At 37.5% G+C, this 26,580-nt stretch overlaps 1 protein-coding gene across 7 annotated transcripts in view; it reads left to right on the top strand.

Annotated features, from left to right (window-relative positions):
• The window catches only part of LOC146495869 (leucine-rich repeat and fibronectin type-III domain-containing protein 2), a 136,475-nt gene that overhangs the window by 54,393 nt on the left and 55,502 nt on the right, over positions 1 to 26,580 (top strand). For 4 of the 7 annotated variants that reach the window (XM_085144490.1, XM_085144484.1, XM_085144485.1 and 1 more), the window contains one exon: positions 18,892 to 19,010. The exons of 2 other annotated variants lie outside the window; for them this stretch is intronic. The gene's annotated coding sequence lies outside the window, so the exon portion shown is untranslated. Of the gene's footprint in view, positions 1 to 15,733; positions 15,771 to 18,891; positions 19,011 to 26,580 lie in introns of all 7 variants that reach the window. One more of the 7 variants, XM_085144487.1, reaches the window with a different exon arrangement.

The raw sequence follows: 26,580 nt of genomic DNA, 5'->3' as shown, positions 1-26,580 counted from the left end.
CTAAGAAAGTTGAAATCGTCTAATGTGTGCAACAATTTGCTGAAAACTTTCTAAAAAAAAAATTAATTAATTAAAAATAATAATAATAATAAGTCAGTTGTGGTGAGCTTTGAGTATACATTGATGTGGTCGGCTGGGGGAGCAGAGGGGAGCACCGTCAGCTCTGGTGATACAGTCAAACTAACTAAACTGATTAAGAAGGCTGGCTCTGTGACTGGCTGCAAATAAGACACATTTCAATACACTTTTGGATAATCCTTGACCGCCAGTACTTACTGGACAGACAGCAGGGCACCTTCTATAATAGAGCTTTTCAATTCCACCACAAGGACAGATACAGGCAACACTGTCTAGCAGAGAATAGTCTGTTCTTTCAATTTAAGGTTTGATTGCAGTTTTAAATTTCTATTTAGCTAAATTTATTTTTTAAAATGTTTTAATGTTTTTGTGTTGCATGCACACAGTTTGCTATTTGAGCTTGTGCTCCAGCCCTAATTCAAATATGATAGCTTTTGGCTTAAGAAAACACTACATGATGTCTAGGTGCCTATGTCCATTTATATACTATACTATATATGTCTATGTTCTGCATCCAGCATATGGTACACTACTTTCAGCTTACAATGTGAATGTCCTACAAATTACAGGTCACTACTATGTTACTACTGCATCACATCAATACGCATTGCATCTACTATTTGTACTTCTTAGATGCACCATCAAATACAGCATAACTATTACTGTCAGTTGGTGAAATAGCTGGTTTCTCTGACAGGAAGAAAATACTGCTAGGCACATGTTGTAATGCATTGGAAGTGATGTGCTCAGATCTTTCTATTTTTTTAAATAAAGCTGAGATGTATTGTTTCCACTGCAGATATCTTCAGAGAGTGGGTGTGTTTGGAAGCTTCTCCTAAGAGATCTGTGAAAGAAATATCGGGAAATATGTGATATGCTTAAAACGTTGCCCAAGCAAATTGAGTTCAAAGAACTAAACCAAACTTGACATTCAAACAAAATCTGCTACATCCCACAGTCATGAAGATTATATAAAAACTGGCTGATGAAACTGTAACAGATTTTTCTGTGCAGCAAAATGTGTTTTGCCTACTTTGACTGAGCTTTGATCAGAAAATGTCTGGATGGTGAGATCTCTGAATAGTTTTCTCATCCTTCAGCAAGTGTTTGTGAACTTTTCCCAAAACTTCCGCCCTGGTTGGTGAACAGTAAAGCATTAGCTAGTTAATCAAAATGATAAGTGGGTGTGTTTGAAGGCATGCACTTGCCACACATGTTAGGAGAAACGTGTAAGCCAGCTAAGGTTTTGTTTCTCATGTGTGTAATTGTAGTCAAAACAATGACATATGGTTAGAAGTTTCCTGAGGGCCAAACATATATTTCTACCTAGACATTCTTTCATTTGTGCTATAGTAGGCAGCGTCTTGTGCTAAATAAGACTTCTTTTATAGATACAGATAAAGTGAGTTCTGGGGGAAAACAGAGTAAGACAGTGATAAAGTATCTTCAATTGTTCACTGGCTAAGGATTTTGTTATGCCATTTGGGTTGTACTTTTATAGAGTAAGGACAAAAATATATACTTTTTCATATAAATCCTTGGCCTACTTACACTAAGCACAAAGAGCTACATCCAGTGGGGAGGTTTCCAGTAATAATGCAGCCAGTGTTGCACAATCACAATCATGCAGGACCTATTGGTTCTTATTGTCTGCTTGATGTATCTAGAAAGTGAAGTTGGTAAAGCATGTGTTTCTTTTAGCCTTTGCAAATCCAACATGACTTTCTACTGAGCTCTGACTTGAACATTTTACTACCTATTATACATTATTAAAAATGTTATGATTTTTTTTTTTGTTCCATAGATGATTGTCAAAGTCTAGGTTAATTTTGGAAACGTGAAAATCTTGTTGGGTGGTTGTGTAGGAAAGAACCAGTGTGTCTCTATTTCTGCTGCTTATGGGTTTGACATAATGTTGTTTCAGTTGTGTAGCTTAGGCCCTTGTAAAGTGTCAAAATAAATGACTCATCATGCTTTTCCAGACAGAGAAAGATGGTCGGGGTGTCATCATTGTCTTTTCCTTAAAAAAATCTCTTAAGCAAAGTAGTTAAGTCTGGAATTTATTTACCACTGAATCACCAAACCGTGTCTCTTTAGTTCAGCAGTTTGTAGTTTAGTTAAAGTGAGTTAAATAAAAGTGACTTGTGCATCGGAGCCAATTATTCGACTGATGGCAGTAATCTCCATTGAAATGAAACGATTTAGCCATTATGCATGCTAATTCTAAAGAGTTGCATTCACACCCTGCTGGGAGAGTGGGAGGAACAGTCAAATCTCTTGCCATCCTGGCTCCTGAGCATTCACATTATTCCTAATTGATTAGCCTTATTATAGGCACATGGGAAATAAAAGTTTAGACTAAATTAGCTACTTCTGTGTGTTACATATCTGTCTTTGTTAACAAGAGAAAACAGTCACAAAGAGTTGCCCCTTTTAATTAGCTGAATCAATTGCACCTGCTTTAATGTACGATTTTATTTTGTCGTGACTGCACTTGTGACTTAGGAGTCATTCGTTCGTTCATCATTGTTTTGGGACTCTGCCTTGATTCTCATTTTACGTCTGTCAGCATTGATTCTGCTTTCATTATTTATTTTATGTCTTTTGTGATTACCAGCCTGATGGTGATTATTATCATGGTTTCAATAAGCTAGTTAGTCCTTAGTGTATAGATATGCTCCCTTCCTTCACTTTATTCAGTGCCAGGTTGTTGCTGTTTTCTAGAAAAACCAACCAAAACAAAAACATGATTAAAAGTGACTTTAAAACGTATTTTAACCCTTTATAATTTCAGTTGGTAATATCACTACACCACCACAGGATATTTATCATAATTTCCACACATCCAGATGGGGAGAAAGGTGATTATGGACAATGGGCAAGACAAATCGAAACTTACGAGCAACAACTCTCATCAGATTTTGTCTTCTGACACCCTTTGAATGACATCAGCATTGAAGATTTTGGCAGCCTAGCAAACGTTTAGGAAGAACCGAACAATTTCACAGGTACTGAATTGTAAATAACCTGCAACCATCAGAGATACATGCGTATTAATATGAAAGCAATAAAACCAGTTATTAAGTTATTAGTTGCTATTTAAATGCAAGTGCAGATAAGGTAGCAGTATCTCTGACAAAGACAGATGGATATCACTGTCTCATAAAAGTATTTGGGCATTTTATGAGACAGTGATGATCACTTCTGAGCCATCATAAAGCCCTATTAAAGACTTGAACAGAATGTGAAATTAGATGTTTAAAAAATCTCAGCCTTGGCCCTGATAAAACCTGCGAAAGACACGTCTCTTCATCAAAAACTTGTCAGTGACCTGAAAAAGTGTCCGCCTTGATTAAAAAGTATTGATTGAGAATGGAAGGGGATCTGGGCTATTTTCTGTCAGCCAGAAGTGAAAAAAGCAACCAAACTCTCAGCTTTCTATGGTGTTACGACGTGCACTGTCTGCCTAACCTGCCGTTTAGCCCACTGAAAGCTCAAGGGCTTCTTAGATACAGACTTGATTTTAAATAGCGCCTTCTGTGATTGTCACCGTCAAACACATACAATGGGACTTAGTTTGACAGTAGTTGTATTTGAATACGCTCTCGTATAACAGCATGGGTAATGGCTTTTATTCCTTTCTTCTGTTTTTTCATCTTTGGCACAAGAAAAAACAAAATGAAATGAGTTATAATTATAACATACATTTGTGCCGACAATAGAAACAGACAGACAGTACATTCTGCAGCCTACACAGCCTCTTCAGTTTTGAGTAACAGTTCCTGGATGTGCTGTTGACAGTGATGATTAGAACCACAGCTGTTTGTTCTCTCAGAGCTGGTATGACTCAGAGCTTCACGTCTATCTAATATGTGAAACACTTCTCATATGCTGGAACTTATATCTGCTATCGTCCCTCAACTCCAACTGGCCCAACTGTCTTTATTGCTTATTGACTTGTCGGCAGTTTACATGAATACCATGCCATTGTGTAATGCATTTAGAAGGCTTCCTGTTAACTTTCCAATAAAAGTCAATCTGAAATGCATTGGCTAGTCCAATAAATAAAGATAAGGTTGGATCACCACCTGAAGATTGATTATCACCTAAAAATTGATGTTGAAGAATAGAGCAACACCCAGAAATGTGTTCGTTGTATAGATACTGCATATTATTTGTGTCAGGACTTTTATGAGTTCGGTGGAGGCTATACACATTTGTAGCGCTTCCATCAAATAAGCAATTTCGGAGGGTGGGCAGCCTGATGCAGGTTTCCCCCCTTAGGGCTTATGCTATCTGCTCACTGCTGAGAATATTCAGTATTAGAAACTCCCATACTTGACCTGATTTTCTGCTCTTGACAGTACATGCCAAACTGCTGTCCCTGTGCACTACACTCTCAAGACCTGAATGGTGTGCAAGACTAAGTACTCAGACTTGTGCCTTCAAGTATTACATATGTTTAGGGTCCAGATAAGACTGTGGAAACCATCCAACCATGCAAACCTCCAAGTTGTACTAGAGGATGGTTAAAAGTGTGGTGTGATGGAGATAAGAAAACAAAAGTAGGATTCAATGATTAGGGTTTGGGAAACACTGGTTTTAGGCAAGATAGTTAGATATACTACTTTCCTATATCCACATCATATCCTTACACCTAACCACATATAAAAAAAATCAGTATTTCAACCACTTTTAAGTAAAGTGATAAAATTATAACATGGTGTACGCCTGGGTTTCATTTATAATAGACAATAATTTATTACAGAGAGACTAGGAAATGAGCAGCTTTAATGAAGACCAAGGCCATCAGGCCTGAAGATCTGAAGAGGGACAAAACATTATTTGGTGATAGGTTAAGTGGCAAGTCAGACTCACACAGGCTCTATGCTTGTACATTAAATGTATCTATATCATTGTTGGAACCAAAATATTAGACAGAAAATGTCATAATGTTTTGGCTCATTAGTATATACTAGCAGTAGACATAAATTGTGATTTGTATTGATCCCATTTGAACGTCACTCCTCAAAAGAGGATAGAACACAATTGTGCCCCCAAAAGATCAATCCATCGGTACACAAACAGCTGTTTCTTGAGCTTTACAAAAGTCTCCATTGTTGTGCAGTCCCCACATTGTAAAAACTGCAATGTCTATATGATTGCATACATAGCATTTGCAAGTTGATTCCTCATACGTCTCAATCTAAATTGAGTTAAACCGGATTAAATGGTATGTACAAAGTAGCAGTGCATGGAACAAAGTAATAATATTGCTGTAGGGGGACATTTTTCAGCAAAATGACTAACTACTCTAATGAGAATAATATATCCTCAAATCGCTGCCAGGGTTTAATGATGGCAATGATTGTCAACAGCAAAACACTGTTTCCTAAACACTGTTTAACACAACAGGTGACCATTTAGATTACACAATCTTAATTACACTGAAAGTGGTATCACTGCTGGAAATTTGAGTTAGTGAAATTTGAGTCACTATGTGATGCAAGGATTCAAACAAAACTCAGAAAACATCAGACTTACTTATTGCATACTTTATTGTACATTTCGATTTACACCGGTATTTCCTATTAATATAAACCTGATATTCATATATCATATATAAGTGACACATTTTATTTTCCAGTATTATACATAAAGCAAACCCAAAGCTTTTCAAAGAACACTGACATTTTTGCTCTGGCACTTCAGCTTTGTAGTGTTTGTTTCAATTACCTTCAGTTTGGAACTTCAATTAGGAAGTCTGTGATTGGCTTAAGCTTCCACATGACTTAGTTTAGAATGGCACACACGTGTATATACAAAAGCCACACAATTTTACAATACATGTTAGGAAAAAAAGACCCACATTATGTCCAAGCCAAGTGTAATTGTTCCAGTATTAGAGCAAGAGAATAAAACATTTTTAAAGTTGTCATCATTTTGTGAAGACAGAAACCTTAATAATTCAAGTTTGAAAGCTAAATAAGAAGGTGAGCAAACTGACTAAGAAGCCTGAAGAAAAACCCTCAGAACTCAATTGCAGAAATAAGAGAACCTCCTTGAAGCATGGCCTTGTCATCAGTGTTCTATTAATCGGGCCTTTAGTGGAGTGGCTTTAAAGATAGCACTAGAGCAGGGCATATGACAGCCTGCCTGGAGTTTGATGAGTGGCATTTAAAGAGCTTTTAAGGGTACAAAGAAAAACATTATACGGGCTGAGGAGGAAGCATGAACTCTTTAGGCTAAAGCTACAAGGGTAACAGGCAAACATTACACATACTGATCATCATGTCATTAGGTCTATCCCTGCTGGAAATATGATGGGGAATATCTGACAAGAGGGGTTATTCGCCTTTTAGCAAAATATTTAACCCAAGCCTTCACAGCAATGACATGTGAATAGTTCAGAGCAGGTGCATGAGTCTGCAGGGAAGGGAATGATTTTTAGTACCCAAAACATGTGTTCTATTTATATCAACTAGATCTTTTTGTGCTACATGAGTCAGTTTTCGTGAAGCTTCAGCATGTATAAGGCAAGTGTGGGTGTAATACTGGCAAACTTGTCATATTGTATCATTTGAAGTGAACAAAGGGAACAACCATAGGTGAAACCATCATTCAGGGGCCACTGGATCATTAAGATATCGAATGAATGCTTCCAATTAATGCCAAGCAAGACATTTCTTCTTTAAAGTCTATTAAAACTTAGAGAATCAGAACAGATCTGCACATAAAATGTGCAAATCTATTCCATTTCTAGTTTCAGTTAATAGAAAAAAAGGAGAAAAAGACAACTTTTTATTTTAGTGTGACTGACTACTGACAAAACCTCTAATGTTTTCCTGATCAAAGGAACTATTGATAGAGGGATGTGTTTTTCTTCCTCTAATTAGCTGGTGACACATATATTGTACTGCCAGACAACAAAAGCCCCACGTCATGCAAATGTGGAGCAACTTTTCATTTGCCTCATCAGAAGAGCTGACTCCATGCTGATGCTGAAGCTAAATATAGAGCCCGCCCTATTTATTCATTCATGTCTCTCTGGGGTGTTTTCTGGTATTTTTGTGCTTCAGCATCTTGTTTTTTGCCATCAGCAGCTGGATTTACAGCGCTCGGCAAACAGAAGGCAGCTTGTTATCAACAAACATCACTGTTTGATCAAAGGGAGGGAAGGCAATGCAGTCATATTTCACTGACTGACAGCATTCTGAATATTTAATGGAATACTTTATGAGTGTTTTCAATAAGTTAATCACATGCGACACAGCCCAACCTTTGTATGTACAGTCATTTACAGGCTACTTTAGTATTAACATCTCTTCTTATGTTAGTGAACTTTGTTTAATGTAATGAAATTTTTAGTTCTGCCTGTAAATTAGCTCACTGAAGGCTTGACTAATCATGAAAGGGGTGGACAGTTTGGAACCAACCCATATGTAATTCATGTTTTTTTTATCTGCTTATATTGAGCCTCTCAGCAATCTCAATTATTTATTATTAATTTAGCAGTTTTATAATATAAATAGGATTAAACAACGTATAGAAGACTGTTTTCCATGGGGTCACTGGGTAAATCCAAGAGTATTAAAAGGATTTTATGGTACAGAAAGATGTGTTTATTTATATGGCTCCATGTCCACCTTTTTGTGATTGATTTAATCATTAGGGCTTTAAATACTGTATGTCAAATGCTTAGTCAGAGTGGATTTATCCCTCTCGCAGAGGGTGGATGATTTTAATATTCCCAAATTGCTAGACTAATTTAGATCTCATTTAGTAGTCATATTCTTTCTCCTCTTTTTTCTCTGTGTGAAGTGTAACTTTTCTGAATAAGGTGGAATGATTTTGCTAAACTTAAAAAAATACCTGAAGCTTGGCAACACCAGCATAAAGAGCTTATATAAAATGACCATTGGAAAAAAAATAGAAAGCCATCAGGAGAAAACTCTGCAGAAGCTCATCAAATGAGTTTTCTACACATAGGTCTTTGACCATACTATTTATGTTGTAACAAACAGCAATGTAGACGATGTAGAGTTTCTCTTTGTGATGTAATTTTTTATGTACAGATAGCATTAGGATAATAGGATGATTCTCCAGCAGCTTTCTTCTAAGATTTATTTAAAATAAACTAGAATACTGTATCAATCACACAGCATTTTAATATGCATTTCAGGTTTAGACTTGAGTATTCTAAGACCCTAGGAAGTATTTATTTATTTTTTACTCGATTTCATCAAGTACATTTATAGAAGCATCTGACCTTGATTCCTGCAAGATTCCATCTAGGACAAAGCAATATATAAAAGAAGAGCAGAGTATGTTCTTCCCCATCGCTTGCTGCATTGCGAATCCTGTCCAAGGGGCTTAAGAAGGTATTAAAGAAGTGACTCCTTGATTAAAGTGCTCGAAACTTCCATTAATGAAATGTCACCAAGAGACATTGCAAAGAAATAAGGGGATCACCCCCCCCCCCCCTCCAAAAAAAAATAATTAATCAATCTTTAATCTTGTAATTAATTAATTAATTAATTAATTAAAAGTTAAAAATTGGGAAACTCTAGTATAGAAGTCTATTTCTCCATTTCTTATTTAAAAATGGTTTGTTTTGGAGTGAGTTGCTTTCACAGGCAAAGGAACTTTAAGAATCTTTCTTCCGTTGCAAATGGAAAAAAAAAACTTCAGTAGTTTAAAAGTTCTGCTGAACTTTTAAACTACTGAAGAACCCAATCACTGCACAGGCTGTTTCATCAAAACATATTCATGGTACTTACATTTAATTTACTTACTATGTGGAATTTTCAGAATTATATACATGGCATTATTGGATCATAATTATAAATTTTTTGATGTAGATATCTCTTTAATGTTGTAGATGCTATTGATTTTTAACTATGTATACATTGTTCATTAGCATGATCTATAATATTGCAAGTAATCTGCAAAATAAATAACTCAGACTTTACCAGAAATAACATGTAGGACAAAGTACAATAACTGAATTCAAAATATTTGAAAGTTATTGCAGAAAGCAAGTACATTAAATCTGAGTTCCTGAGTAAATGTGCTCAGTTACATTCCCGGTCCTATATGTGGTCTTATGAAATTGTATTGGGAATTGAAAAGTTCATAATACTCTAGTCTAATGGCTTTGGTGACAAAAAACAATTTACTGTCACATAATATAAACAAGCACACAGAAAAGTCTGGCCTCCGTATTTTCTCTAGACTGCGGAAATGCTTAAAAAAATTGTAATTATTGGTAAAAGTGAAATTGTTAAGTAATGTTGATGTCATATCAACATCAACAATGTCAATTCCTGAGTTTAGTACACCTTTCACTGCTGTATACCCCAGAAACCTTGACAGAGAAAACAGATTTGTCGTTTCCTCCTTTAGTCTCCTGAGCCTGTAAGGATGCAGTGAAAAATGTTGATAAGACAACTTGAAAACACAAAACATATTGTCTGGTGGGCAAAAATGGGGAGAAAAAAATAAAAATGTTTGTGTTGCACAAATATTCTTTATAGAAATATCCTTTATTCTCCCTTATCAGGGAAATTCAAGTGTTCCAGCTGCAAAGTCAAAGGTAGATGTGCAGATTCACACAAAAGTAAAGAAAAGAAAAATAAAATAGTGACTGTACAGTAAGTGAGGGCATTTTCAACATAAGAATTTTTTTTTAATGTACACAATGTGCTGTATATTTGTGCTTAAACAGAACGACAGGCTTTTTACAGAAAATGGAAAAACTGTGCCAATAACAGCAGGGATGTAAACAACTTTTTTGGGAGCACTGATGGTTATAAAGTCTAACAGCTAATGTGAGTAAGGACCTGGAATAATGCACCCTTGTGCACCTACGATGCAGCAGTCTGTCACTGAAGGAGCTCTCCAGTTCTGCAACAGCTTCATGCATGGGGTGGGAGACATTGTCCAAGAGCGATGTTGTTTTTGCCAGAGTTCTTCTGTCTCCTACCACCTGCACTGCACTGGGTCGAGGGGCCATCCTAGGACAGAGCTGGCCTTCCTAATGAGCTTATCCAACTGCTCCTCTTAGCTTTAGATAAGCTGCTGTTCAAATAGACAACACTATAGAAGATGGCTGACACCGCCACAGAGTCAAAAAACATCTCAGTTTCCTCAGCAGGTAGAGTCTGCTTTGACCCTTCCTGTAAAGAGCATCAGTGTTGTGACTCCAGTCCAGTTTTTTGTTCAGGTGAACACCCAGGTACTTACAAGAGTCTAATATCTCAATGCCAGTTCTCTGGATTTCCACTGGTGTCCGTGTGGTGAATCTGCGCCTGCGGAAATCCATCACCGGCTCCTTGGTTTTTCTCTGCGTTGATCAGGAGATGGTTCCACTGACACCAGTCCACAAAGTCCCAAATCCACTGTGTGTACTCTGAGTCATTCTCACCTGTAATGAGGGCAACTATGGCAGAGTCATCAGAGAACTTTTGTAGATGGCAGCCTGGGGAGTTGATAGAAAAGTCTGCAGTGTACGGGATGAACAGGAACGGTGCCAGCACAGTTCTCTGCGGGGCCCTGGTACCGCAGACTAGCCTGTTAGAGACGGAGCCCTGTGTCCTCACATACTGTGGGTGGCCAGTGAGGTAGTCCAGTATCCAGTGGGACAGGTGATGGTCCTCTCCTGACAGCTCTGGACCATTCTGGATGGTGTTATAAGCACTGGAGAAATCAGAGAACATGATCTTCACAGTGCTTCCAGACTTCTCCAGGTGAGTCAGAGCTCAGTGCAGGAGGTAGATGTTGGCATCATCCACCCCGATGCTGGTAGGCTAATTAGTAGGTACAGCAATCAAAGGTGCGGCCATCATAACCAAAAGCCTTATGTACCTGGACTGCTTTTCTATACACAGCTGCTCAAATCAAAAGTCTCTGAATGTGTTTCAGTGATAGAGCAGCAAAGACAAATGAACCATCAGTCTTGTCTCCATTATCTGTTTTAACACATGCACACACACACACACACACCTATGTATGTGTAAATAGCTGTTAGACATTTCTAAGTCATAAAGGATTTAGCGCTTGAGTGTTTGATACACATTTAACGCCTACAATGGTGCAAGAATGTGACATACAGAGGTTGCTTATTAGCATAATGCAGGCACACTGACCAGCTCCAGTGTGGCTACAAACCTTTATGATACAAATGTAGGTGAAGCTACAACAGCTGAGGGAATTGTGGAAGCAAAGAAATGGCCTAATGACTTGATGATTTGATCCAAGCAACCATTTATTAAATTTAATCATAATATAATCAGAATTAATAGCACTGGAAAATTTGACTTTACACACAGCATTTCAAATGTGTTTGAAATTATAAAGCAGTTTCAGAATTATTGTACTTAAAGATCCTCAACCAAGCATATTTGCAAATGCTTAAAAAATATTCTGCTTTGCATATTAATTTGTATTTGATACGTGTGAAGCATTTCTAATCAGGTAATGGATTAATTTTTTTGTAAAAGCATTGATCCTCGCTGAAATGATGCATAATGAATGGATGATTTTCCATTTAAAAACTTGTTTAAAGATATTTCATACATCAATTTTTTAACTGTTTGTTTCTAAATCACAATTGTAAAAGGCATCCTAGAGAGGAGGCTTCCAAATCTTTGTTTCAGTTACTGTCACTTGATTCATATGGAGAAACCTTTCTTTAATGCACATCATCCTGTACAGTGTAAGCAAAACACACAAGCTTATACAGTTCAAATATGGTTTTTGCTGGGTTTTTTAGAGAATGGTCCCAAACAGAATACTGAAAAAGGTTAAATGGGGAGACAAGCATCTTACTTACTTACCTAAGCTGTTTATGTTTAAAAAAAAAACATGTTAGAAAGGTTATAAGTACTGACTTGTATGTGTTTGCGTGTCTGATGCTTTCCATGGCTCACCACCTCACTCTTCTAGCCAACATTTAACCTAATATGGGAGGAAATTAGAGCTCCCAGAGAAAACCCACCCAGGTCAGAGGACATAACGTTCTATAACATTCACACCTCCAAACTTTGTAGTTGTGAAGCAACTGTCATACCTCTACTTTAAAGCATTAAACCTTATGCCTTGAAGGTAATCAAAAGTAAGATTTAAATTATGCTAACTATATTTTCAGTCATGATTAACAAACACACACACTGATAAGCACAAAACCAGAAATGGCACTCAAATACAAAAGATATGCGAATAGGGAGAGTGTTTTCTGCCGATGAAGTGTTAAATGAGACATTTTTGGTTTTTTCACTTGACTGTCTGTGATTAACTCTGACAAGAAGATAAATGTAGTGTATGGCCGTCACACTGAAAGTACCCCGGGGCTTTGGAAACTACAAGTTAGTGCCGTGACTACGAAACTACTTGCACTTAACTAACCCATTACTCAACTCAAATTTAATCCATAAATTTGACAGGACTTAACCTTAATTATTCCCTGTTTTTATTAATGGGACAACAAATGGCCTTTCAGTTAATAAGCTTTTGCTGTTAATAAAAATGCCTTGACGTTAATTAAAAATCTGTCTCGATGACAAATGTATGCATTCGTCATCTGTGTGAAAGGCATTCAAACAGCCTAGTTTATTTTAAACAAGCTCTGTTTTAAAAGCGGTTGTCAAGTGATGGTTTTAGGGTACAAGCTATCAGACATATAATTCACTGAGTACATTTCAATACCTCAGGGATGTTCTGTAAACCGTAAAATGCAAGAGTCAAAACAACACAATAGTGCCGTTTTCACCGAGTGGTTGTTTGCCAAAAAGAAAAAGAAACAAAAGAGACTGCATGCCACGAGCAGAGGTTAGAAAGAGAGATCCCATGTATTCATACTGTATGGGCTAACCTTTGAAAATGCCAGCCTTTGTCGTCAAGGAATGACCCTCTGGCAAAGGAGAGCAGTTTCACTGCTGCAGCACCTACATGCATAATGTGTCCATCAGCTCGGACCAGTGTTCTTTTACTGAGAACTTGGTGTGAAGGAGCTGTTTAAAATGAATGAGTCAGTTGGTGTTTTTTTATGTAAATGAATACCAGTTAGTGTAAACAGGGAAGATAATGCACAGGACAGGAGATGAAATGAGCTTGTTTTGGGAGTTCATTTTGGGTCTAATACATTTTAACATTTATAGTACATCGAGTGTAATAGACACAAGTGCATTTAAACCTGACAGCAAAAATGAAAACAGGAGCTGGAGGTGCAGCGTCTTTATAAAAGCCTCCTCTCAATACTCTTCCTAAACACATTTTACAACAAGAAAGAATTTTGGATTTTAAAACATGTCATTGCTGGTTGCATACATCTTGTGTACAGCACTGGAGGGCCAGTTTACACAGGCGATTACTATATGCAGCTTCATCATAGCTCTTCCATGCAAATGAGACCACAATCTCATTTCTGCATCAGCCTGTTGGGATGTTAAACCGTGTGCAATGCACTGTATTACACTTTCCTTCCCACCATGTCACACCATGTACACAGACTGTGTAAAAGAAATGGACATACTTTGCCTGAAGTCGTTATTAGTTTAGTTAATACCAATTTAAAGCCTTTTGTGTTTGAGTCTTTCTTAAAAAAACAAAACAAAATATCACAAGTTAAAAACTGAATGCACCCAATGCTCTGAATTAGCTTTCATGTGTTTGATTCTAATTGAACCATATGCTTTTTAATGTCACATTCAACATTAAGCTTGCAACTGAGACCATAAATGAGGAATATGATTACTATGCAACAAACCAAGTGAGCTGCAAGATCAACATCACTGTCATAGAGTTCTGTTCAACAGGCTTAATGTATTTGCTGCACATATTATGTGCAGTATATGGTATTAACATATAATACACATATAGGGATAGGATATAGTAGTTACATTTGTAAAGCTTGGGTAAAAATATTGGTATTATGAGATCAGAGCAGACAGGCCTACTTTACATTAAAGCTACTCCATCCTGCTGTTATTTGAAAATCCATGTTTGATTATTCCTCTGCCAAGGGGGAGGAATTGTGCAAAAAAAAAAGAAAAAACTACTAAGCTGCATTCCCTGAGTTCTGCTAGCGTGGTGGGTTATGGGCAAAAATGAGCCTCTATAAAATCGGGTGCAGCTTTGGATCACTGTCTTCAAAAATTCCAAAATAGGCTATTGGCCTGTGCAGAAGATGTGCTCTCCACATAGGCTTCTAGTTAATTTTATAAGTTTTCTTCACTAATTTGTTGTGACCACTCTCCATCCCCCACACAAGCTGCTTCACAACACAACTCTCCACATATCCTCACTTGGTATTCTCCCGAGAGGTCAAGCAGCAAGACTGGTTTCAACAGTTAAGCATGTATATAATGAATAAATGGTTGCTGGTTGGAGCCAAGGTAGCATTAATTCCTTTCAAGCTGATTTTGCTCAAATACATGAATTATGAACCAAAAGGCCCTTTGTGGCAAACCACAAGCTGTGTGCTGCAAAGCTAAAGATAGAACCAACAGCAGGTCAAGCTAACCTCCCCTGCACTGAGCCTACAGTGTTGTAAAACCACAGTAGGTTCAATGAAGAGGAGGTTCAGAGAGCTTATTTAATGTAATGTAAGACTGAACGCATGCCCATACAGTATGAAAGAAGTGAGGCAAGTGATGCATATTATTAATAATGTATGGCACAGTTGGGGTGCTGGCAAAGACAAAATAGCTATTTAAATGGGTGAGACAATGGGCTAGCTTGCGTGCTGGGATATGAGTGTATGAAGTTGAGAGGTAGCAAAGCCTTGTAAAATGTTTGTTTGGTAACTTTTTCTAAAGTTTCACTCCTTCTCAACTCTACCATACATCTCTCATGTTTTCATGATTTAGTTGAATGGAAGGATTTGTTTGATGTTGTTTTTCAGGACTGTGTGCCGTAAAGTAAAAATAACTCTCCGTAATGGAAAATAATCTTCAGGTCTACTTTTGAGTCTACACATATTGTTCGTATAAGAGTTTAAGGTGACTTTAGAGGAGTGTTATGTCTTTGAAGACACAATTTATTAGCATTCATAGGTACGACCCCGCCATCCACCCCTGCCCTTCTCCCAGCGCTTGGATCAAAACGATGCCAACAGCAGGGCAGAGGGACGTGTGTGGCATTCTTTTTGACTTCACATCTATGAGAGACCTCATTTGCAGCTCAGGTGTCATGTGCAAATTCTTTCAGAGAGGTAAAGTCATGGAATACTGAGCTTATCTGCAACGCTTTGATGACAAGCCTCTTTGCAGAAAGAGATTGGGTGTGATTTGAAAGGTCAATACATCAGGAATAAGGAGAATGCACGTAGATGTGCATATGCTTGACCTTGTTTTGTAAAAGACAAAACAAGGTCGATAGAAACTTCCAGGACTTCCTCTCTCTTCAAATGTTGGCTTGTACAAGCAGATTTGTGATGTGGATACACATGTGTGGTTGACAGTGAACACTCTTTATTCAAGTAATTTCTTGAATATTATTTAGTATTTCTTATTTCTTATTATAGTATTATCCATCCATTTTGATTATTTGGCATAAATGACCATGCATGACTGATTAAAGTAATTTTGAATCAGATGTTCTCAGGATGAGCTCTTGCCTTTCCTAATGCATCTGATATTTATTTTCTTGCATGCAGCTTGTTTTATATGAAGGAAGTGACCACCACAGCAGAGGTATTGTACCACTCTAGCAATTTTTAGGTGCTGAGAAATAAAAAGAAAAAGTAAGGAAAAGAATATTATTTTTTTTCCAGTGTGCCATGTTTCACTCTCTTACATCAACCATAATCCAGAGTGACAGCTGTTGATGACCTACGCCACATGTATGCCAACAGCAGCGCCTCAATTATACAGCATGAAATTGTAACTGTCTGAATTCCAGTTGAACCTTTACAACTCCATGCCTGTTTGCACTTGAACAATGTTAAGCCCACCACGAGCCAGTGTGGGCACTTGGGCTGCCGTAGGTGGGTTTACGCAGAGACGGAGAACACTGCTTGCAGGCTCTGGAATCTCATTAAGTATATTGTTTTGCCAGAATGAAAGCAGAGGTGTACTTGGCAACACCTAACCGCTTCAACCAAGGGAGTCAGGAAATCTCTGTGGCTTAGTAACATCTCTCATTGCAGAAAGAGCTTGTCAATGGGATTTTGGGAGGATATGCTGCTGCCTGTCACCGTGACAGAGGCAGAACTCACTTGACACAACAACATAACACTTTGCCTCTAAAGGAAAAGTTTATTTTCTCTTTTTTTCACCGATTGTAGTTTTTATTAGGAATTGCAGCTTAACATTCCCATAAATTTGTTGTTTCCTAAGAAACAATGTGGTTGTGGTCGTTGATTAGTTAGCTTGAAAGGTTAATTTATATTTTGCATGGCAAATGTTGTCTCAAACATTAATTTCCAGCTAGTAGGAAAAAAGTGAGAAATTGACGTTTACCTGTGCTTAAGTGTATAAACTTCTTAATTGCTACAAGATACATGTTACAACAATTATTGTTGTGTGTGTTCTTGTGTACTTAGTTGTATTGAAGTCAGCAAACATTTCCACTGTGTGGCAGATTCCAGTTACTGGAATAAACAACGATTGCATAAAGGTGGAAATGATTACTTAGGCCTTTCTTACTTTGGACAAATCAAGATTGTATCCAGATTGATTTTAGAAAGGCCTCTACACTAAAAAGCAACATGAAATCACATTTTGCACATTTGATCCAAACCACGTTTGGTGGTTAGGTGGTTTGAAATGTGATTACAATTGGATTTGTTCAGACGTGTCTCACTGTGGACACTTGAGATGCACAAATCGCATTTAAAATGAGCTTTTGCACCACTCACTCATAACAGTAGTGTCAAATCTACAATGACAGATGTGCTGAGAAAATCCATGCAGCTACGCACCAAACATTATGGAGAACATATTGATGGGTTTGTGTATAGGTTTGGTGATGTTTGGAAATACAAATCTCACCTGATTACTCTCAGTCTGTGTCTACAATCCGGAAAGAAACCCCAACATTTTCTGAAAGAGTTTCAGTATTCTTAAGTCAACATTCAGACACTGTGCATGGAGAAAGATTCCAAAATTGCAATGCCTATCAATGAGTTTTCTTAAAAAGCATATTGGCTTAAAATGAGCTATCATTAAATAGATCATAGTTTATGATTGAATGGAATGCAGATGATCTGAATTTATGGAGTCCCAGATTATTTGGGATGGAGGCAGAAATTGCCTCACCTTTAGAGTGAGTGGGGACATGTATCGCCCCTACAGCACTGAAAAAGTGATCATTTGAAAAACTTGATGTGAAAATGTGTCAGAAACAGTGTCCGCAGTCTAGATGGACCATGACATAGAGGTGAAGAAATGTAATCAGTTGCGCTCTGTTTATATGTGCCAAGGATGAGGACCCCACTTCAGTGTCCCCATTCTGAGCACCGGGTGACGTCTTAGATCTTGAAATCCAACTTTATTTCATCTTTTCCAATATTGACAGTGTTTGTAGATATATTAAAGTATCTTTATTCATTTGAATTAAGCCAAAACAATTAATTTACTATTGGTACATGTGTAATAGTTTTACATTGCAGCACAATGAGCCATTAGCTTGAGTGACACTGACAAAGAATCCTGCTAAGAATGATCATAAAACTGCAGACTGTGTACTCTGCAGATTGCCTAGGGTATCCATTTCTGGTTTCTAATAAAAATACTTTCACTTCTGTTCATTTGGAGACTAGACTAACAGACTAAAAAGTATCAACATGGCTACACTGAATTGAGAATATATTTGTTTTCCATAATTTTATGTGAGCAAACCATTTAAAGAAGCTTCACATCTCTGGAGCTACTGGCAGCTTTTAATGGAGATACTGCAAAGAATGGCTATTTTCAGAGATCAAGCCATCTGCTTTTTTGTTATGCTCGACTACTGCGACACAGTGCTTATTATCCAGTATCGAAGGGACACTATTTAATTTGGTGTGTCTTGTCCGCTGCCATAAGACTGCGGCTCCTTCTGGTTCATCCAGTGAGATTTTGTGTCATTTACTGTTCTACCCCAACCGTCTGATTTGGCAAAGACGGGTGCTTGACAGATGCAGATCTTTAGAGGAGCCTTGTTTTTGCAGAGACACATTATTCTACAAGAACAGTAGAAATTGTAACGGGACTTTAAAATTGCTTTTTGTTCGTGCACCTCACCTGACGCAGCCTGAAGCCAGAACACACAGTTTTTGCCAAAATAAACACTCTGAAACCGGCTTGTGTCTACCCTTCTCTCCCTCACTTTCGGTGCTTTTATCTGCTCTCATTAGGATGAAAAGCTGCAGTGGGCTCTGGGAGGACATGTGCTATGACATGGTCATAGAATTTTAATGAGGAGATTTATTAAGAGCTGTATTATTCCACCATTCACATTTCCTCCCTTTATGAAGCTAAGAGATTTGGTCAGGGAGGACTCCTCCGAAACCTTGTCTGAAAACATCTTGGACCTGAGTCAGCCTCTGTTTGACCTTTTTAGATACATCTTTATATGTTTCCCCTTAACTGTAAAGACTGAAAAAAACCCACTTTGAGTGATGTAATCATCAAATTGGAAAGCAAAAGGTGTTTATTTTTCTTTTTTTCTGTGCACTTTGAGTATAACCGTGTGCTTTTGGAACCAAATACCAAAACTGTTGCTTAATTCAGCATTTTTATTATTTTACTGTTGTTGTTTTTAGTATGACCAGATGAACATAACTGCCTTTTTCTAACAGTGGGGGTTTTTGTTGTGCACCTTCTGTTTTAGGTCACCTAACAGACTCGACAGATGTGATTGAGAACCACATAGAAGAGTGGTTGTATGAATAAAGATGAATCAATATGAGTTTGGATACCTGACCTGACCACACAACAGATGCTTTTACTGTGAGTACAAATATAATGCACAAGAAAGTATAGTCATTCAAGCTATAGTGGTAGAGTCTAACTTGTTAGTTTACTTAAGTTCTGTACTTAAAGTAGGAAGAGAACATTTCCCCACCACTACCACACGTTGCCAACAAAAACTTACTTTTGAACCCTGCCAACTCTCAGAGCTCTGCATCAAATTAATCCTTCTTTGAGGTTCACTTTTGCTTTGCATTCAGTTTCTATTAATCTCCCTCGTAGCCTCTTCCAACATTTTCATTTTTTTATTTTTTTGTATAGGCAGAATTTCTTCAGGTATTCATATTTTCCACCATTTCAGCCACTTTGAAAATACTTTAAACAGAATGTTAACTGAGCTTTGATTTTCCCAGGAGGTGCAAATTGATGATAGCTTCTGGGGTGCTTCAATGTTTTAATTTCAACAAAAAATGGAGTGGAAAAGAAAGCAACAACAAAAAAAAACCCCTTTCATTGTGTGCATCATTTTGCCATGTTAAACACTCCAACACTCCAATGTGCCAAAGCAATAATAATATCAAGACCCCTTTAGCTCATGTTACAGAAATGACTATGTGAGCGACTCCTAACAGTTTCACAGTTACACTGTGTATGTGTCCATGCACAAATGCAGGCTTAAAACACCAGACTTGCTTGTGGTTCTATAAGGATGGAATTTATGTAGAGGCTAAATTGGCACTAAATACCACATAATGACCTTCATTGACCTGTCAATTCAATTGTATTTATATTGCACCAAATCATAATAACAACCACCTCAAGCTGCTTTATATTGTAAGGTAAAGACCCTAGAATAATACAGAGAAAATGCCAACAATCACACGATCCCAGGACAAAAGGCATACTGTGGAAGAGAGCCAGACATGAATATTAGCTAATGATTACATGCAAAGCTTCCATTGCAAACTAGTTCATGTATTTATTAATTCTAGGTTGGACTATTGTAATTCCTTATTATTCAGCTGTGCTATAAGCTCCTCGAAAAGCCTTCGGTTGATCCCGAATGCTGCAGTGAGGGTACTGACAAGGACTAGAAAGAGCAAGTATATTTCTCCCATATTAGCTTCACTTCATTGTCTCCATGTTTAATTGAGATTCCAATTTAAATTTTTCCTCACGTACAAGGTCCTGAAGAATCAGGCCCCACATCTTATCTTAAAACATCTTATCCTCACAGTATCTTAACAGACCACTTTGCTCTTAGACTGCAGTCTTATGGTTGCTAAGGTATCTAAACATAGAATGGGAGACAGAGCCCCTCTACTATGGAACCAGCTCCTAGTTTCACTCCTCGTGTGTTTAAGCACTACTGCATTTAATCATTAGTAATTATTAAACGCTGTCTGTCTATGCCACGGTCTGTATTTTGCCCCGTCTCTCTGTTCTCTTCTCTTTTCACTCACTCAACCAATTAAAGCAGCTTGCTGCCCCTCTCTTTGCCTGCTTTTACCGATGGTTTTCTTCTTGTTAAAAGGGAAGTGAGTGATTGTCTGGGTTTCTTTCTAATATTGTAAGGTCTTTAGCTTACAATATAAAGTGCCTTGAGGGAATTGTTGTTGTTAATTTGGCCTATATCATTAAATTGAATTTAACTGAACTCATAAAAGTAAAACCATATCTGCCGAAATCCATATTTGTTTATCTTTTCTGTCAATCACAGATTCACACATTCTTCTGTCTGGCTGTTGAAGCAATCTGAATAATTTTCTTTGACAGTAAATATTCACTTTTTTTTTTTTTTGTAGCTCATCAGCAAGCTCATCAATGACAGCTGTAATTCTTGGCTGTTTGACATGATGTCTCCTAGTTCCTTTCTGTTTTTTCATTGCCAAAGATGTCTGGAGACTCTTTGAATTTCTTCTCACTCATTATGGATGGATGTATTTCCACCATGGCAGCACAGTTGTACACTAGCTGTCTGTTTGCCATAAAATAATCGATAGCGTCTTATAATTTGGAGAATTAAGGGGACAAATAACAATAATAACAAATTTTCCAAATAAGGTATTCACCCCTTTTTTCACTACAAAAGCATTCTATTTGCTAGACCTTTACACAATACTGTAGGTGACAAGAAACCTTTGGTGCTGGGGTGCTTGGTAAGTGTTGACCAATCCACATCCATAGTAGGTCTTGGACTGGTTGCACTGATTTATTTTTAAGGTTTGTGGTGTTGATTAGATTTACTGACTGAATTTGTACCTTTATACTAGCTTTAGTGGCGACAGGTTGGAAATCAGCCATATAGCTCACATACCATCTGCTTATATCTTGTTGATCTCAGTTGGCTAAATCCACAAAGAGCAGTGAATATTGTAGTAGCTGGAGCTCACAAAACAAATTATCAGGTGACTTGCTTCCCCACGCTGCACTGCTAGGGTGCAGGGGTCATGTAGTACTAAATCTCTTACTCCAATATTTAGACGTTTGTAAAGAAAAACAGTGTATTCGCAGTACAGGGCACTCCACCACATGCTCAATGAATCAGGAAGCAGCACATATCCTGCTTAAAGTAAGCCACAGTTTCAAAACAAGCTTGACGAGGGAGAGGCAGTAAACACTAACCTACTGCAGTAACATGTAGTGTTTGTTCAATTTCTCCTGATTTGTCAGAGTAACCTGGTTACTTCTGCATATGTAAAGGGTAGATCTGCTAGGTGGCTTTTGTGCTTTTGTTTCTGGTGTAGCTGTAACACATTGTGTCTCAAATGTGTGATGAGGCACAATGTGTGATGTATTTTTCAGATAGATGAACGAGGTCCCGGGTTCCATTTCTCTTCTCATTTCTCTTCTTATTACTCCTGTGACAGGAGGACACAGGTTAGATATTTAATCTGCTGCCCCATTCACTTTTGCAGGAAGAATTTGCCAACTCTTAAAGGCAGAACCATTAGGAAGGTTATGATGGTGAAAAAAAAATTATACTGAGACAAAAAGAAAGACAAGAACTAGACTAATGGATGGGGATATGCTTTTGTTGCTGTTTTGTTTAATGCAGCTAAAGTGTGCTTACTGAACACTTTAAAAAGTAATACCTTTTTGCCTGAATATTCAGGTATTAATCCAATCACCAATCTTGTGGCAAGAATGCAATGCCTGAAATTTTATGCATACAGATCAGAATCATGTATGGTATATGATGTGATGGAGGGGGAATGTTGTGTGTGTGTGCGTGAAATGGTTTTTGGGGGCTTTTCAGTTTTATCAGAATAGTGGGGATCCCATAGCAAACAGCTGGTCTGCAGATTGCAGCTCCTTGTTGATGAATACGTTCAGAGGAGAGTGGCCAGATTAAGTGGGGTAGAAAGGATACCGTGACCCAAATAACCACAATTGTGACGAGTGCACAGAAAGCACAATGCACCTTAGCCTTTGCCGGACCCTTCTTTCATTCACAACATCCACCATGATAATAAAACATATCATAAATCAAAAGTAATTTTAGACAGGTTTCAGTTCAGTGGATGTCAGGGACCTCACCAGTTGGCAGGTCTGAATTTGAATGTGGTAAAATGGTAGCTCGGCAGCATGAATGTAAAGCACTCTCCCTTTTTTAAATAAGCATGAATAGTTAGCATCACATAATCTTAAAGGGAGGTTTCCAAAACATCAGACTCCACGACTCCAAGGAATGAAAGCTATTTTTAGAGCAAAGGCAGGCCTGACCTAGCATGGGATGACTGCTTATAATGAAGCGATTGTTGAATCTAGGTATAATTCTCTCTCTCTGGTGCTCAGTGTATATTTTGTGAGGGTTTTTTTTATATAATCCATAGCATTTCAGTTAATCTTTTCATTTCTCATGATGTTTAAGATCAATAGGTTATCATGTCTTTTTAGACCCCAGAGATAGAAATCATATAAATCCCCCTGCTGAGTCCATGCGGAGCTCTTCCCGGGTCAGCCCTGTGTGGATGTTGAACTGCTATCAGGCATCTGTCAGGGATTGACCGTGTGTAGATTGTGGTTGCTAACTTAAAAACACAGAGCACATGTGTGCAGCTCTATTTTCCCGATAAGTCAGTCACCCAATATCTTTCTTAGAGATTATTTCCTATGATGTTGAAAAGGCTGAGCAATATGTCAAAAGGTATGAGACTATACAGGAGCTTCACGAGTCAGAAATGTAACTGGCAGTAATAACAGAAATAAACACAGCTTTAATGTAACTTCAATATTAAAAAAAAAATGTAATATCTTCAGATGTTAAAAGGTTGTACTGGGCAGGCAGAAATGAAAAGGAAAAAAACACTGTATAATAGATAATAACTATCCTCCATTTTATAGAAGGAAAAATGAACAAACATACAGCTGACTCGGTTTTCTGTGGAATGTAATAAAAGTAAAGCAAGCATAAATACACTATTTAAATGAACTAGCCTAAAACGATTAGTTGTCATACATTAAAGCGTTTCCATACCAAGGCTTCAAATACTGACATTCTATCAAATACTGCTTGCTTTGCACAAATAAGTCCAAAGGATTCCTTTATCTAGTCAATTGAAGCCTTGATGCGCTAGCTACAGATAAGGGTCGTCTGTCAGTGAGTAACAAAGGCCAAAGGTAGCCAAACATATGAACAGTTTTGGAACAGAAGTTCACAGAATAGAGAATTATAATGCATAGTGTTCACTGCTACCAGTAGGAGAAAACTGAACCTTTTTCATTCCCTTAAGAAAAATTTCAAATTTTCTTTTCTCCAAAATGTGACATTTACCCAGTCTTCTAAAAACCATCCTGTCACAAGCCCTCAGCCAGCATTTGTACTGCTTACATTGCAATGATTTGATGATATGAATCACTTCTACAGGAAAAACACTCAGCAAAGCCCCCAAGCGTTCTGATTTACAAAGTTGGATTAGAGTCTTAAGCTATCTCCCCAAACTCTTCCCCTCCATTCTTGTTCTATCATTTTCTCTTTCTGGGAGAAAATTGGCATCATTTACTGCTGTCACCGCAGAGCTCATTGTCCCCCATTATCCCAGGGACAAAGCTACCATGACATTGAGTTAATCCGTGCTTGTTTCAATTTAGCTTTCGGGGAGAGAAAACAGATAAAGAGTTCAGGTAAGGAGGCACCATACCCCAGGCATAACAGAAGAACTGAGCTGATTTCTATAAGACCGTCATGGACATGTTTGGTGTTTCTGTAAGTTTTTTTTTTTTTTTGCTAGGTTGTTTGTTTTTTTGCCTCCAAATTGCTTCATACTTACTGTACAGTGTAGAGTAACAAGACAGATCAACTAAAACTAATTTTTTAGACAATAAAAGGAAAAAAGGTGGTGTGGCGCATGGCCTCACCACAAAAGGTGAAGCACAAAACAGTGCTACTGAAGTTGGGCAGAAGCTTTAGGAAAAACTGGCAGTCCTATTTATACTGTTCTGCTCTTTCACTGAAATGTAAACCATCATCCGTAAAGCTCACTGTCTTAGATAAAGCTCTTTCCAGGAGTCTAATTATAGCAAGTCCAATAAGCTGAATTGTGAACCTAGACAAAGCTTACCTTATTATATCCACAGTATTTACCTAAGAGACCAGAATTAGTGTTGAGAGAGTCAGAAGGTTGATCCAAATAGGTCTGCCAAGTAAATGGCTTTACTTGGCAGACCTATATTTCTCTTCTCATTCCAAAATGTGGCGCGTGTTGTTTTATTTTTAGGTTTAGCTTTTGGACAGTCTGTGGTTGCTGACTGGGCTGTTGGTAGTCCCACAAACTCGTTTTAAGACCAGAGGAGATAGAGCTTTTAGAGCGGTGGCCCCCAGGTTGTGGAATGCTCTTCCTACATCATTACGTTGCCTTGATTGTATTTATTCTTTTAAAAAGCAACTTAAGACTCATTTATTTAGATTGGCTTTTAATTAGATTTGTGCTGTGTTTTATTATTAATGTATTTTATGTATTTCTGTTTTATATTACTGTGAAGCACTTTGTGGTTTTTAGCCTGTGAAAAGTGCTATATAAATAAATTGATTTGATTTTCAGTTCAGCTCAGTTAATATAGCTCAGATCAGTAAGGTACGTTTTATAGTGTTGCATATTGAAGTCCAGCAGTCCTCTATGAACAAGCATTCGGCAACAGTGGGGATGAAGAACTCCCCTTTAGTGGAATGAAACCTCCCCTATAGCTAGACTCAAGGAGGCAACTATCTGCTGCAGCTGGCCAGAGTGAAGAGACAGGAAAGACAGAAAAGAAGAGCTGTTTATCTGAGATACTAGTTCTGGAGCTAGCCATATGGAGACACATGGAGAAATATTTATTCACTTAAGACAGCATATTGTCCTCCAGTGACATACCTTCTGTAATTTCTGCAGAGAAATGGGAAATGCAATATACAGAGTAAGCTAGCCTTATTTAAAACCTAAAAATACCCTTCCCAATATCTATTTATCTATATATACCCTATATCAAAATATAAAAGTGAAATTTAAAACAATAAAATAAACCATCATTTTAAGACTTCATCATGTATTATGACTAGAATTTAGAATTATTAAGAATAACTGTTTATATAAGGGTGCTTTGTTTTAAGTTTCAAAATAAGTTATTTTTAGCACCCTTAGAGTATTAAACTGTACTATAATATGTTCCTGAAAAAAACAGAATTTTGCTTAATGTACCGTTTATTGTGACTCCAGCTGAATATTGTAAATGCCTTTGAGGCAAATCAATATTACCAGGAAGTTTTTATACACTCTTATAGTATAATACAGCATTGTCCTGAGGTACATTAGTCTCGAGTCACACTCTCTTTCTTGAGGCTACCCCATAACTCATCTGAGCAAAATCAAGACAAGCATCACATCCCGCTATTTATCATAAATTCAATGTAAAGGATTTAAACTGTAGAGTGATATTGCGGAAAATCCAGGAGATTGGAGACTCTGGAGAAGCACAGAGACTTGTGGGATCATTGAGCAGTAACTTCAGATGATTAATTTAGATGTGGTTTAATAGTTATATGTTGTGTGGTGTGATTTCTGGTGTTTATGTGGCTGAGGGCAATGTTAGCAGCTGGTTAGGTCAAGCTAGTGGTCATTCTTGGGGTAGTTGTTAAAATGTTAAATAGTTAAGCATTTTGGTAACTGTCCAGTACAAAGGATAGCTGAACTGTGTTATTCAGGAAAACTAAAAAACAAAGCAAAGGAACTAAATCTTTGGTACGTAGATTTTTCAACATGCAGATTGAACCTGTTAAAAATAATTTTATAACATAATTATACTTCTATAGCATACCATTACACTTCAGTTTTTGAAATGTTTCACTATAGATCACGCTGCTTTGTAATTTTTACAGTAAAAACATTGCTTTCGTAGAATATTACAGGCATACTGCAAAATTAATTTCAAGCTGGCAAATCTAATAGCCAATAGTTTGAATTCCTCTGAGAAATAGAGTTTGCAACATTGCTATTAAGAATGTTACCTCGAATAGTGATTCTCAAAGACTGAGTGCTGGTCTGCAAATGTGTTATCAGATGGGAGCTAACACCTCTCCACCCCCACCATCGCCGGTCCATTATCTTTAATCATAACATGAGCTTAGGCA

The sequence above is a fragment of the Neolamprologus multifasciatus genome, chromosome 19 (genome assembly GCF_963576455.1).
Source record: "Neolamprologus multifasciatus chromosome 19, fNeoMul1.2, whole genome shotgun sequence".
Taxonomy (NCBI): Eukaryota; Metazoa; Chordata; class Actinopteri; order Cichliformes; family Cichlidae; genus Neolamprologus; species Neolamprologus multifasciatus.
The sequence above is the reverse complement of the archived record's forward strand: the minus strand, read 5'-3'. Positions and strand labels throughout refer to the sequence as shown.